This window comes from Hyla sarda, chromosome 5 (assembly GCF_029499605.1).
Source record: "Hyla sarda isolate aHylSar1 chromosome 5, aHylSar1.hap1, whole genome shotgun sequence".
In the NCBI taxonomy this organism is placed as follows: Eukaryota; Metazoa; Chordata; class Amphibia; order Anura; family Hylidae; genus Hyla; species Hyla sarda.
The window spans coordinates 70,182,562-70,197,586 of record NC_079193.1 but is presented as its reverse complement, the minus strand read 5'-3'; the positions used below and the strand labels follow the sequence as shown (position 1 = coordinate 70,197,586).

Sequence of the window (15,025 nt, the reverse complement as noted above, 5' to 3'; positions counted from 1 at the left end):
CTAAAGATAACACATCCTAGATCTGAATGAATAAACTAATTGTAAGAAACACTTTCATCTTTACAAAACTGAACATGCTGACAACAAAGTCAAACAAAAATTATCAATGGAAATCAAATTTATCAACCCATGGAGGTCTGGATATGGAGTCACACTCAAAATCAAAGTGGAAAATCACACTACAGGCTGATCACACTTTGATGTAAAACAAACAAAACACAACTTTGATGACTTAAAACAAGTCAAAATGAGGCTCAGTAGTGTGTGTGGCCACCATGTGCCCGTATGACCTCCCTATAATGCTTGGGCATGCTCCTGATGAGGTGACAGATGGTCTCCTGAGGGATGTCCTCCCAGACCTGGACTAAAGCATCTGCCAACTCCTGAACAGTCTGTGGTGCAAGGTGGCATTGGTGGATGGAGCAAGACATGAGGTCCCAGATGTGCTCAATCCGATTCAGGTCTGGGAAACGGGTGGGCCAGTCCATAGCATCAATGCCTTACTCTTGCAGGAACAACTGACACACTCCAGCCACATGAGGTCTAGCATTGTCTTGCATTAGGAGGAACCCAGGGCCAACCGCACCAGCATATGGTCTCACAAGGGGTCTGAGGATCTCATCTCGGTGCCTAATGGAAGTCAGGCTACCTCTGCCAAACACATGGAGGGCTGTGCGGCCCCCAAAGAATTGCCACCCCACACCATTACTGACCCACCGCCAAACCAGTCATGCTGGAGGATGTTGCAGGCAGCAGAACGTTCGCCACAGCGTCTCCAGACTGTCACATGTGCTCAGTGTGAACCTGCTTTCATCTGTGAAGAGCACAGGGCATCAGCGGCGAATTTGCCAATCTTATTTTTTTCTGGCAAATCTCAACGTCCTGCACAGTGTTGGGCTGTAAACACAACCCTCACCTGTGGATGTCGGGCCCTCGTACCACCCTCATGAAGTCTGTTTCTGACCGTTTGAGTGGACAAAGGCAAATTTGTGGCCTGCTGGAGGTCATTTTGCAGAGCTCTGGCAGTGCTCCTCCTTGCACAAAGGTGGAGGTAGCAATCCTGCTGCTGGGTTGTTGGCCTCCTCCATGTCTCCTGATGTACTGGCTTGTCTCCTGGTAGCACCTCCATGCTCTGGACACGACGCTGACAGACACAGCAAACCTTACCACAGCTCGCATTGATGTGCCATCCTGGATGAGCTGCACTACCTGAGCCACTTGTGTGGGTTGTAGACTCCGTTTCATGGTACCACTAGAGTGAATGCACCGCCAACATTCAAAAGTGACCAAAAAATCGGCAAGGAAGCATAGGAACCGAGAAGTGGTCTGTGGTCACCACATGGAGAACCATTTTTTTATGGGGCGTGTCTTGCTAATTGCCTATAATTTCCACCTGTTGTCGGTTCCATTTGCACAACAGCATGTGAAATTGATTGTCAATCAGTGTTGCTTCCTGAGTGGACAGTGTGATTTCACAGAAGTGATTGACTTGGAGTTACATTGTGTTGTTTGAGCGTTTCCTTTATTTTTTTTGAGCAGTGTATTTAAAGGGTATTTGACATTACAGTTTTTTTTATTTATTTTTTTAAGGAGCTAAAGGGGGGTGGGGTGGAAATTCATCAAGGGCTGCCTCTGGTTTGTTAAAACATGTTGTGACTTTTTGATGCTTTGCACCACCCTCAAGCTAACAATTCTTAAAAAAAAAAATAATAATAATAATAATAATAATAACACTCAAGCTGAACCCTTCCATTGACTTAAATAAAGCTGTGCTACAATTCCGCACACAAGGGTGGCACGGTTTCTGGGGAGAAATATAAGCAGATATGTTTTTGCTAATCCTGGATAAGCCCTTTATATCTTTGATACCTGCCTTGACAGCCCTGCTGATATATAGGAATTGACTGTTATGTGCAGAAGCATTTATTCCTAATTCCCACCTATGGGTATGTTCACACGGGCAGGTTACATGCAAGTTTTTTCGTAAATGTAATCTGCTCCGAATTTTTGACTGCCGGAATTCCACTGAGGAAACTCTGCAGCGGGTAACCCTCCTGTGTGAACGTAGCCTTATACAACTCACCTCCCTGTTTTTGGGTCCAGTGGAAAACAAATGTTTTCAAATCAACTGGTGCCAGAAAGTTAAACAGATTTGTAAATTACTGCTATTAAAAAAATCCTAATTCCTCCAGTACTTATCAGCTTCTGTATGCTCCAGAAGAAGTTGTGTAGTTCTTTTCGGTCTGACCACAGTGCTCTCTGCTGACACCTCTGTCTATATCAGGAAATGTCCAGAGTAGGAGAAAATCCCCATAGCAAACATCTCCTGCTCCGGACAGTTCCTGAAATGGACAGAGGTTTCAGCAGAGAGCACTGTGGTCAGACTGGAAAGAACTACACAACTTCTTCTGGAGCATACAGCAGCTGATAAGTACTGGAATTTTTAAATAGAAGTAATTTACAAATCTGTTTAACTTTCTGGCATCAGTTGATTTGAAAACATTTAGAAAGAACTTCACAACTTTCTCTGTAGTATACAGCAGCTGATAAGTAAATACAAATAATATAAGTAATTTTTAAAGCTATATAATCTTCAGGCACCAGTTAATATTTAAAACCCCTTTTTTTTTCCCATCGGAGTACCCCTTTAAGAAGGCAGTCTTTTAGAGTTGGGCTTATCTCAATACACCAGAACTGTAATAGTTACTTTTTCTATTGACTTACTAAGTTTTATACAAAAATGGTATGATTTCCATACCTTGCTAACAATTCTTAAAAAAAAAAAAAAATAATAATAATAATAATAATAATAATAATAATAATAATAATAACACTAATAAAATGAAAAAGTTAATTTTATAATATATAGGGATAACATTAGCAAAAATAAAAAATAAAATAAAAAAACAGAGCCACACTCCATTATTGGCTTTGTTTGGTAATGCACCTTGTAAAAGTAAAAAAAAAAAAAAAAAAAAAAATATATCTAATCTATCTATCTATCTATCTATCTATCTATCTATCTATCTATCTATCTATCTATCTTTGCCTGTCACACTATTACTGAGTGGCTAGAACAAGGCTTGGAATGTTACGTGCTCTTTAAGTACAATTTCCGCAAAATGCCATTTCCTTACAACCCGAATGCAACGCTTCATTTACTGCACCTTCTGGCATTAACATATTACATGTTCTTTTTTTAAAGTGACATTGCATTACAAGTAATTATAAACAGCTGTATAGACTTTTAGTAAAAAGAAGTTACAATATTTCCACATCAGATAACACATGTAAAATATTAAATAAACCAGCCGCTCATTGTAGTCAAGTTAATTTACTATTACATCAGAACAAGCCACAACAGCTCCTTATCATAGCCCGTAGGCAGCGGAGCTTATATCTGCCGATGTCACACAGGCATGCACCAGCAAGTCTCAGCTATTTCATACTCAACAGGCTTCAAGGTCTTGGGTATGCACGATTTACAGATTACAGGCACAAAATACTAACGTTTTCTCATTTTGGACAGATTATATACGAACACGCTCACTAGGAAAGACACAAATTCAGACAGAAGTGGTGAGGAGAGAAGAAGAACTGGCAAACAGGATGGATAGAGGTCATCAAGGGTCATAGGCACATGTTCACACTGCATTTGTGCTATAAGTTTGGTATGCACATCGAGAAAGCTCCTGACATAAGATACAAGTTACATGTGTCCATATACTTCATTGCTAGAAGGCAGTCAAGAGTGTTCTCTCACAATTACAAGTTATCCTATATCCTTCATTTCCCCATCTCTTGGACAAACTTTGGACTCCTGCTGGCCTGGCAGAAGTCCAACACCAGGAAAGGCAGTCTGGAGTGCTGAGGGGGTGCAGTCTGGAGTGCCTTAGCCAATCATAGCTCATCTCACACTGAACTGCTCTTGGCTGTGTGTAGCAGAGTGAGGGAGGAAGTTCTCCCCTGTATGGCTTCAGATGATGTCACATTTACTGGGTAAAGCCCCTTCCCAGTCTGTGAATCTGACTGAGACAGAGCAGAAAATACAGAGCAATATCAAGGTAGAAAACTAAAAAAATAATAAAAATAAAGGCAGGGGGTGGTTTATCATAATGGGGGCAATGAACTAGGAGGATTATAACATTTAACAAGATCATGACAGGTACTCTTAAACTATGTCCAAAAGCTGTTTAGTTACCATACCTTTGGCTTCCTGAATCAGTGCTAAAAAAGAAAAAAAAAAAACGTCTTTGTCCGTAATCAGCAACAGTCAGATAGGCCTCCGGGCCACCATGCCGCTCTCCTTTACTTTAGCACTTTGCCTGCTTTATTATTGACATACAAGTTCTCAGCGCATGCCAGGGAGGCGAAGACATCTTACTGTGCGATGTAGAAGAGATGATGTGTGTCAATTACACAGCGGGCCAAGTGCCGAAGTAGAGGAGAAAGGTGTCTCCATGTCCCTATAGAATGACCTTTGAAAAGGTCACAGAGAATGCCCGATAACATCTTCAGTTTATCCGAATGGGACAGGTCCTGTCCATCTTTGTCTATTTTCAAGAGTCCTGCTGTAAAGCACATTACTTAATGCTGTTCAGCACAGACAAGATGGCAGCCCCCAAAAAGTAAATTACAAATCATAAAAAAGAAACATCTTAGAAAGAAATAAAATGTTTCAGTATCTGCTTAATAAAATACATAGATGATACAGTCCCTTACAGCAACGCATCTCATTGTATGTTGAGGCCTTCTGTAAAAGTAATGCCAAACACTCGAGGAAAAAGTGCAGAATCTGCATGGGAGAAGCATCAGCGTAGTACAGCTTCAAACACCACCAAAAACAAAGTCATGCACTGCCCCTCAGACACTGCATTAGGTATAATAGAGTTAAAGTTTTTTCTGGAGTGGTCCTTTAAAGGGGTTATCCACCATAAGGTTAATTTAGTACGTACCTGCCAGACAGTAATGGATATGCTTAGGAAGGATCCATGCCTGTCTTGAGGCTACATTGCTGTGTTGAGAGTCCACCATAATTATGCTGCTTTCTTTTTGTGAAATGGCTATTGCCTGAGTTCGTTCCCTCCAACTACAAGTCCCAGGATCCCTTGTTTGTATGCGAGAGTTCACTTTCCTCCCTCCCACCCATTGAAGCACACCTGGGACAATTTCCTACAGCCCTGTGGAAAACGATCTCCGTGTCTCGGGCCACACTGCAACCTGGGAAAAGCTAGGATGGCACTCAATTTGGATGCTGTGAAAAATAAACATTGGGGTAAAGATCACATAAGAATTGCGAGACCAGCCATTAAAGACCGGTACATGTGGTCAAATAACGTTACAAACAGATTTGCCAGTGCTAAACAACAACAGTTCGGACCTACTGCCCACTAATGTATTACCGTACCTGAAAACAAGCAGAGCATCTTCCACCCACCGCTATGTCAGGACAGATACTCATCACCTTCTCTACTTTAACCCCATAGGTAAATGATGCCACCTCCACTGGGTATCCAAACCGACCTGAAAACTGGTTGTTAAAACCACATTTGTATAATCTATTCCCGGCCGGCTGTCAGGTCAATGAGGACAGACCCAGCGATGAATGATAATTACGTTACCTTTTGACACCAGGAAGGGGAAAGCTATATACTGCTTCATTACCTACATAAACAGTCTGACAAAAGGCAGGAGGCGTACAATGCGGGTATAATTATTATATCTGTTCAGAAGTGATCAGACAAGAAACATTTCAGCGTTCTGTATGGCAGATCATTTCTACAGAGGACCGGTCAACTCTCCCCACCTGCCTGGTTTAGTAAATACATGAATTCCCTATAACACAACAACTCTTAGATCTCTGCACTGTTCTGTTCCTCAGTTATTCCTCAAAATGATATTGACAACTGGCTGTTACCGGAGACTGGCTGCGGCCTATCATGTGCCATAATGCTTATTAAATTAAGTTACTAGCTGGGAAGTATTATATGTTTTCATCTTCTGACACTCTTATAGAACAGCACTGAATTCATCCGGGCTACTTCATAAAGCGCTGTGCTCCGCTGTACCTCAGCTAACGCACCAGGAAACGTATAAATAATTTGACTAATGGGCGTCATCAGTTGTGGGTGTGTCCCCACCGTGTCTGATACTGTCCAATCAATGCCGAGTGCCAGATACACACCCCCAAATGGTAAGATTTAGTTGTCAATTTATGCATACGTTTTTATAGGAATTAAAAGAGGAACAGCACAATGCAGAATTTTAAAGAAAAGCTGCTCGAAATATATTTTATAAGCAATGTAAGTAATTAAAATGAAAATATATTTATAGGATAAGGGTTTAACATTAATATAAATTTTGCTGTAAATTTTGCAACGGTACGTAAAAAATCTTTTATATGCTGTTTAGGATCAAATTAAACTTGCCCTGATTAAGGCTGGGTTCACACAACGTTTTAGGCAATAGGGGACTGTACATGGCTGGGGGAGGTTAGCGAAAACCGGGCTCTCCCGTATCCGGTCCGTATGTAATACATTTTAATGAGCCAACCTGGGTCAAACGCTGACTCCAGTCGGCTCATTTTTGCCCTGTATACGGTTTTCCCACCAGACCTAAAACTATGGTCTACCACGGTTTTAGGTCCGGTTAGAGAACTGTATACGGGCAAAAATGAGCCAACCGGAGTCAGCGTTTGACCCAGGTCGGCTCATTAAAATGTATTACATACGGACGGATACGGCTGGGATACGGGAGCACTCGGTTTTCGCTCCCCCCAGCTGTATTGCTTAAAACGTAGTGTGAGCCCTCATTAATCATGGTTTTTAGCTGCTGACCAATGGTCATTATTAGTATCCCATAGCCCTGATGACAGCATATTATCAGCAAAACATGTAGGGTGGTACAGGAAATGTTGTATGTTGAACTTTTGGCTAGGGTTACATTTGGGTTGGGGCTCAGTTCAGGGCTGCAATGATAGACTGTTTTAGCCACACATAATAAATAGCTTTTGGCCTATTTCTGTTGACCCCAGCAATATAGATGCCCGCACAGCTGAGCCATGTGTTCTCAATATGTAGATGGGAATAAGACACCTCTAACAATGACTTCTCTACCTCGACAAAAAAAAAAAATATCCTATGACCGCCCCACAACACTTTCCATTGGTAAGAGTCAAGATACCTCCATACACATTGGATGGCAGGCAAGTCCTGCTGAAATTGGTTGGCCTTAATCTAATGCAGTGGTCTCCAAACAGTGGACCTTGTGAAACTACAACTCTCAGCATACTCATACACGCTCTGTCCACCACAGAAAAAAACTATAGATATACAAATACACTTTCTAGTTTCTATGGGCTTGCTGGAGGGGTAGGCCACCCTCCTAAAAACACATCGCTGGCTTTGGTTATAGTCGAGCATTTTTAGTCAAAATATAAAATAATGAACATGCTGGAAGGGGTGGGCATGTCAGCAGTGAATAGGTTCAGGGCCTTTCTGGCTACGCGGGGCTTGCTGACTTGGCCTTCTCCCGTCTGTGTTGGCTGTCCACAATGCCGGCATATGTTTATTTTCCAGACAAAGTCCAGTTAAAAGGGAAATCAGGCTTGAAAGATCTTTGTACACTGACCTCAAAAAACCTGCACATGCAATTCAGAAAGCACCAGCTGAGTCAGAACAGTACAGCGTTGACTATTACAATATACATTAACTTTCATTACGCACTTATTCTTAACACTTATGGATAGGCAGAAAATGACTGTGCATTAATATTCTATGTAGGAGAGCGAATCAACGCTCTGATAGATTGGGGGGAAAGCTGAAGAAAGGCAACTAGCAGAATCCACTTACCACCATGATGGACAAAGGGAACCGCTTTTTACATTAGTGATATTGACTTTTCTGTATGAACATATGTTATTTACACATAAAGTGCAGATGTCACAATCCACAATAATACTTGCTTAAAATTACACAGATACAGTGTTAAAATGGCCCATCATGGTACTATAGGGTCTTACATGGAGCTTATGTTTGGATACTGAACTTTGCCCCTAATACATGACCCCAAAGCTCCAGTAGAAAATGGTTGGAGCTTCATATGCAGGTAGGCAAATAATCTATTGAAGACATGCGTGTGTAATGCTAACAAATGTTACGTGAAAGTAAATGGGGATGTAAATATACAGGAATTTAATGTCATTTTGATATCCAAAAGCAGAGTATAGGGAGAATACAGCAAAAGTAGTAGTATGGACATATACACTGACTGGCCACTTTATTAGGTACACCTTGCTAGCACTGGGTAGGACCCCCTTTTGCCTTTCTTCTTCCTGGCATACTTACGAGGTGCTGGAAACACTCCTCAAAGATTTTGGTCCATATGGACATGATGGCCTCGCGCAGTTGCTGCAGATTTGTTTGCTGCACATCAATTATGTAAATCTCACATTCCAAACATTTACTTTATTAAGATGTGGTGTCTGTAGAGGCTACTGGAGTCCAGTGGCCTCATTGTCATGCTTGAGATGTTGCAATCTTTGCCGCTGCCCCCCCCCCCCCCCCCACCTATCCTCTGGCCAGAGAACGCCGCCGCATGCTTCTCTCCCCCTGCCGATCCTTAGTCCAACCACCGCCGCTGGCCCATTACCTCTCCCATTCCCGGTTTTATAATTACCTGTTCTCGGGGCCTGCACTACTTCTGGCTCCGGTGTAGTCCTGAGCTGTCACTGTGCGCACTGATGGTGATGTTGCGTTGAGAACGTCACTCGTCATTGCACAGCGTAACACAGGAGCCAGGAGTAGCGCGGACCCCAGGCACAGGTAATTATAAAACCGGGAATGGGGGAGGCAATGGGGCAGGAGCGGTGGTTGGATTAAGGACCGGCAGGGGGAGAGAAGCGTGCGGCGGCGGTATCTGGCCAGAGGATAGGTGGGGGGGGGGGGGGCAGCGGCAAAGATCGCAACATCTCAAGCATGACAATGAGGCCACTGGACTCCAGTAGCCTCTACAGAAGGGGGATGGGGGGAGGCAATGGGGCAGCGGTGGCGGTGGTCTCTGGCCTGGGCGGTGTGGTGGGGGGGTGCGGGGGCGCTGCAGGGCATTATCGGCAAGGTAATTGCCGATACCGATAACGTCCAAAATCGTGAATATCGGCCAAACAGATAATCGGTCGATCCCTACCGGCTACTCCCAATACCTTATGGCTGTAAGTGTGAATAATGGAGCTGCTGGCTGGGAGAGAGGAAGGAGGGGAGACAGCAGCGGTAGCTACTTTGCGCTCGTACTGCGCTTCGTACGAAGCGCAGTATGAGCGCGAAGTAACTACCGCTGCTGTCTCCCCTCCTTCCTCACTCCCAGCCAGTCTGCCTACATGAAACATTACATTATAACAATGAAATAAAGATTGAAGATTTTACTGTACAGATGGGGAGTGCTATTTTCTCTCTCTTATGATATATTGCCTTCAGAAGAGGTGTCCACTGTGGCCATAAAGAGATGGACATGGTCAGCAACAAGACTCAAGTAGACTGTTGTGTTTAAACAATGTTCAGTTGGTACTAAGGGGCCCAAAGTGTGACAAAAAAAATGGCCTCCACACCATTACACCACCACCAGCCTGAACTGCTGATCCAAGGCAGGACGGATCCATGCTTTCATGTAGTTCATGCTAAAATTCTGACTCTGCCATCTGAATGTGGAATCCTGACTCATCAGACCAGGCAACATTCTTCCAATTTCAACGGTCCAATTTTGGTGAGTTTGTACGAATTGTAGCCTCAGTTGTAATGAGTGGTTATTTCAGTCTTCCCATTCTCCTTTGACATCAACAAGGTATTTTTATCCACACAATTGCCACACACTGGATGAGGGAGATTTATTAAAACCTGTGTAGAGCAACAGTGGTGCAGTTGCCCATAGCAACCAGCTTGTTTCTTTTATTTTTAAAAAGGCCTATGAAAAATGAAAGAAGCAATCTGATTGGTTGCTATGGGAAACTGCACCACTCTTCCTCTACACAGGTTTTAATAAATCTCCCCCCAATATTTTCTTTTTTTCGGACCACTCTCTGTAAACCCTAGAGATGGTTGTGTGACAAAATCCCAGCAGATCAGCAGTTTTTTTAAATACTCAGACCAGCCTGTCTAGCACCAACAACTATGCCACCTTCAAAGTCAATTAAATTCCCTTTCTAACCTATTCCGATGCTTTGTTTGAACTTTTTATTGATCACATCTAAATGCCTAAATGTCTTGTGATTGGCTGATTACCTATTTGTGTATTTAACTAAGTGTACCTAATAAGGTGGCCAGTGGGTGTAGAGCATTGGTTTAATCAACCTGCACAGCTGGTGGGCAGAAGAGCCATTGTCAATATGTGCTTTGGCCCCTTCTTTCTAAAGATCGATGGTGTCCCAGAGGTTGAATCCCCACAAATCGTACAGAAATGGTATGAGAAAATATGAATCCCTAATCTATTATTCGTGGTTTCTTTTATGCATCCAATGAGATTTCCTTCATTAAAGCACCATTTATGTCACAGCATGCAATACACTGCCAATAATGAATTTTATACCAGCACAATTTCACTGTTCGGCAAAAGTACAACAACAATGTCAAGCTAGTTAAAAGGATGTGAATGACATTCATTAAAGTTGACGACCTGGAAAGTATATAGAGCTCATAACTAAAGAAGGTGCATGTAGGGCATATTTCCCTCAGCTCATACACATGGCCATAGCGTTCCTTTAAGAACTGAATTTCTTTAGTATTATTGGGTAATACTAGTACATACGGGATTTTTATGTAAAGGAAGCATATCACATTAAATCATGTAAAATCACTGTCAGGCGCTTACATAAACCACGAGCGGATACGAGATTACATAACCTGGCAAACACTCATAAAACCACATCCCATTGCCTTTTCCTCGAAAACAGTTATTAATTAAATTGCTGTCCTTCATACTTGGGCTGCAGATTGCCAAGAAACTTGCTAAGAAATCAATATAAAAACTAATAGTATGTGCCAAGGAATAGAGCCAATAGAAGTATTAATGCATTCCTAATATGATGTACATTTTAAAGGCAGGGGTTCTCAACCGGTGGTACACGTACCCCTAGGGGTATGCCACCAGTTGAGCGGGGGTTCTCAAGGTCAATGCGCTGACAAATACCATCCGCGGCTACTGTAAGGGAGCTGCGTGGTTGCCGGGGAGATGTGTGACCTCCCCTGACGTTGAGCGGAGGGGCCGCACAGTGCAGGAGGCCGGGTAAAGTACAGCCACTGCATGAACAAACAGGCAACACGGGACCGCAGGAGGTCGGGTAAATTATATTTTAAAAAAAAGTGCACAAGGAGGCCGTCTATCATAAGCCCTTCTCCAAAAATAGAGGCCCACCCAAACTATTCCCTTCCAGGCCAAAAGACACCTGCTAGGCCTCCAAAGTGTCAGTCAGAAAGCCAAACTGGTTGGCATTCCCCTGCTGCAGAAGGGACCCAGGGTTGCAGGTAGGTCAGGAACCTAATTGCCATACAAACCTTCCCTTAACTGCCAGAAGAGTGAATGAACACTTGACTGCCAATCCTGGTGAACGAACACTCAAAAGCTGCACAGTATCATACAAATAACTCAACTAGATGTGCACTGTGAGGACAGCCCAGACATCTGGCCGGATTTATAAAAACTTCTCTAAAATCAGCCGCCAGAAACCCCCGGAATCTGGAGGAGAGTGTCAAATAGTGCCTAGTGCCTCGGGCATCCCTGCTGTCTGTATGTTCGGCCCACTAACCTGTTATAATGCGATATATTGATTTGTAATGTTGTGTGTTAATTTATGCACTGTACCTTTAAGGATTGTGGCAGAGTGACCAGGTGACCCTCATGCCCAAATGGGGGACCCCCAAACCTAGCCCTTATATAGTGTACGGGGAGTTTAGTTAGTGTGAGTTGTGAGTTCACAGAGGAGAGTGTAAGAGGAGTAAGGAGTGGAGTGCCGATACCGTAAGGAGAAGCCTAGGGAGAAGACGACTACAAAATTCCACAGCTACACCAATCTACCCCGTTGCACAAGTGAATATCAAAGCCTGGCAGTAAATCAAAGCTCTTGGGGAAAATCTCTACTTCAGTCAGTCAGTCAAGTCTTTCAAGTCAGCGTGTGCTGCAACAGCAACCACAACTCCCAGCAAGGAGAAAGGCTCCCCGGGTTCCACTGTGCCCATCCCTCTGCACAAGAGAGACTATTGTTTGAGACCTGCTACCTCCAGCAAAGTAAAAATAGTTATTTATAACCTTGCTTTAGTGTATTCATTACCCTGGCTGGCCCGGGAGAAGCTCTCTCAACCTCGGACCATGTGTTTTAATGGTGCCCTGGAGTTACAAACTAATTTATACACCCCGCACAGTCAGTTCCTAGCCCTTCCGCCACAACAACATACCTCAGCTTTTACCCTTCCCAAACCCAATGGCCAGACTGGGAGAAGTAGGGTTGTTTCTGGGCAGCTATTGAGGTGGCTTGGGGCTCAGTCCCAGAACGCCCTCAGAACAACCATACCCCTCCATATGAGTATATAGCCATTCTTACCAGTGGTTTACCTTATAAAAACAGATACTACACTTGAGCTTAGCCAAAAGGCTGAGAAGCAATTAGACCTAGTTGGGTAATGGAAACTTATTTCCAGGCAATGCTACATTGAAAAAAAAGCATACACGTAACCTCAATGGCTAAACCATTGAGATACCAGTCTCCAGTTCTTTTCCCTCATCAGTACAAGGTAGGATACTGGTTATTTAGGGAAGGTACTGTTTCTCACAGATGGTGTATATAGACATTTTCAGACAGTGACCCATGGGAAAAAGTATGCAAATTAGTTTACCATGTGAAGGCCCACAGTAACCCTTCCCCCCCCCCCCATTTCCAGAGGGGAGGTTATTTGCATTCCTTTATTCCCATGAAGCATTGCCCAAAACATATTTCCATATAGTGACTTTATTTTATAGAAAAAATTATCCACATTAAAAACTACATGGTAGCTAACCATAGGCTAGTTGAGGATATGCTTTGATTTAATTAGTTGTGGATAGTGATGTGAATGGCGATTTAGATTTACACATGTCCACAAGACAATGATGAACTGTCAGAGAACAGGATATAAAAAAAGTGTTGTCTTTGGGCTAAACCAATAACATCTTCAAACAGTCCTACGGTCTAGGGAGACTTAACGTATTTTTCGCCGTATAAGACGCACTTTTTCTTCCCCAAAACTGGGGGGAAAAAGTTGGCGCGTCTTATACGGCGAATACACCCCTATCGCGGCGGTCCCTACGGCCATCTACGGCAGGGAGCCGCGGCTAATACAGGACATCACCGATCGCGGTGATGCCCTGTATTAACCCTTCAGATGCGGCGATCAAAGCTGACCGCCGCGTCTGAAGGGAAAGTGACACTAACCTGGCGGCTCAGTCGGGCTGTTCGACACCACCGCGGTGAAATCGCGGCGACCCAAACAGCTTACAGGACACCGGGAGGGACCTTACCTGCCTCCTCGGTGTCTGCTCCGTGCAGGGATCCCCTGCATGGCCGGCGCTCTCCTTCGACGTCATCGCACACGCCGCCCGTCATCCAATAGGAGCGGCGTGCGTAGCGACGTGATGATGGCGACGGAGAACATGGATCCCGGGGAAGTAGACGTCCGGAGCGTCGGTGACACGACGGGGACGCGTCGACAGTGATGGAGCGACATCCAGGGCAGCAGAAACGGGTCCGGAGCGGCGGGGACACGTGAGTATTACCTCCTATACCAGTGGTCTTCAACCTGCGGACCTCCATATGTTGCAAAACTACAACTCCCAGCATGCCCAGACAGCCAACGTAGTTTTGCAACATCTGGAGGTCCGCAGGTTGAAGACCACTGTTGGGTTCAGAATCTTTTTTTCTAGATTTTGCACCTTTAAAATTGGGTGCATCTTATATGCCGGTGCGTCCTATAGGGCGAAAAATACGGTATGTAATACCTTAGGACAGAGTTTCCCAACCAGTGTGCACCTAGCTGCTGCAAAACTACCACTCCCAGGTAGGGCTGGGCGGTATACCGGTTCATACCGAATACCGAAATTTTGGTGCTGCACAATATGAATTTTAACCCATACCGCAATACCGGTTTGGCCCCTCCCCCTCGGGAATGAATGATCAGCCCAGTGCTTCCCCATCGGGGTACTACTCACATATCACCCGCAAGCGCTGCCCTCCTCGTCCTCCTGTTTGTTGTGGTCTTCAACCTCCAGATGTTGCAAAACTACAACTCCCAGCATACCCGGACAGCCGTTGGCTGTCCGGGCACGCTGGGTGTTATAGTTTTGCAACATCTAAAAGGTGGAAGACCACTGCTCTATACTGTATCCCTATGCCCGGGCTGCAAAAGGTAAACAAAATAAAACTTTAACTCACCTTCCCCGTCGGTCCGGACTTGCTTCCTAGGGAATGGAACATCGGAAAGCAGTCAGCCTATGACTGGCCGCAGCGCTGTTTCGTCTCGGCCGGTGATAGGTTGAGTCAACTGTCATGCAAGAAGCCGGCTGGGTTCAGCCTATCACCGGCCGAGGCGGAAGCTCAGTGGGCTCAGCCTATCAGCCGGCCGAGGCGGAACATCGAGGAACACCGAGGCGGAACATCGCTGTGGCCGGTGATAGGCTGACGGCTCTCCAACGTTCACGTCCCCAGGAAGAGCGTAAGGCCAATGTAGGAACATGCGTTAAAGTTTATTTCTGTTTACCTTTTGCAGCCCGAGCATAGGGATACAGTATAGAGTGTCAGTGCCGGCAGCCGCAAGCAAACAGGAGGATGAGAAGAGCAGCGCTTGCGGGTGACGGGTGCGGGTGACGCGACAGCGTAGTGCTGGGCTGATAATTTTTTTTTTTTTGGGGGGGGGGGGGGGGGAACCATTATATACCGTGGAACCGCCATAAATTTAAAAAATACCGTGATACACACATTTGGCCATACCGCCCAGCCCTACTCCCAGGATGC

At 44.5% G+C, this 15,025-nt stretch overlaps 1 protein-coding gene and 1 pseudogene across 2 annotated transcripts in view; both read right to left on the bottom strand.

Annotated features, from left to right (window-relative positions):
* The window catches only part of ACVR2B (activin A receptor type 2B), a 181,612-nt gene that overhangs the window by 68,199 nt on the left and 98,388 nt on the right, over positions 1-15,025 (bottom strand). The window lies entirely within an intron of this gene.
* On the bottom strand, positions 12,561-12,646 carry LOC130274684 (U2 spliceosomal RNA; annotated as a pseudogene).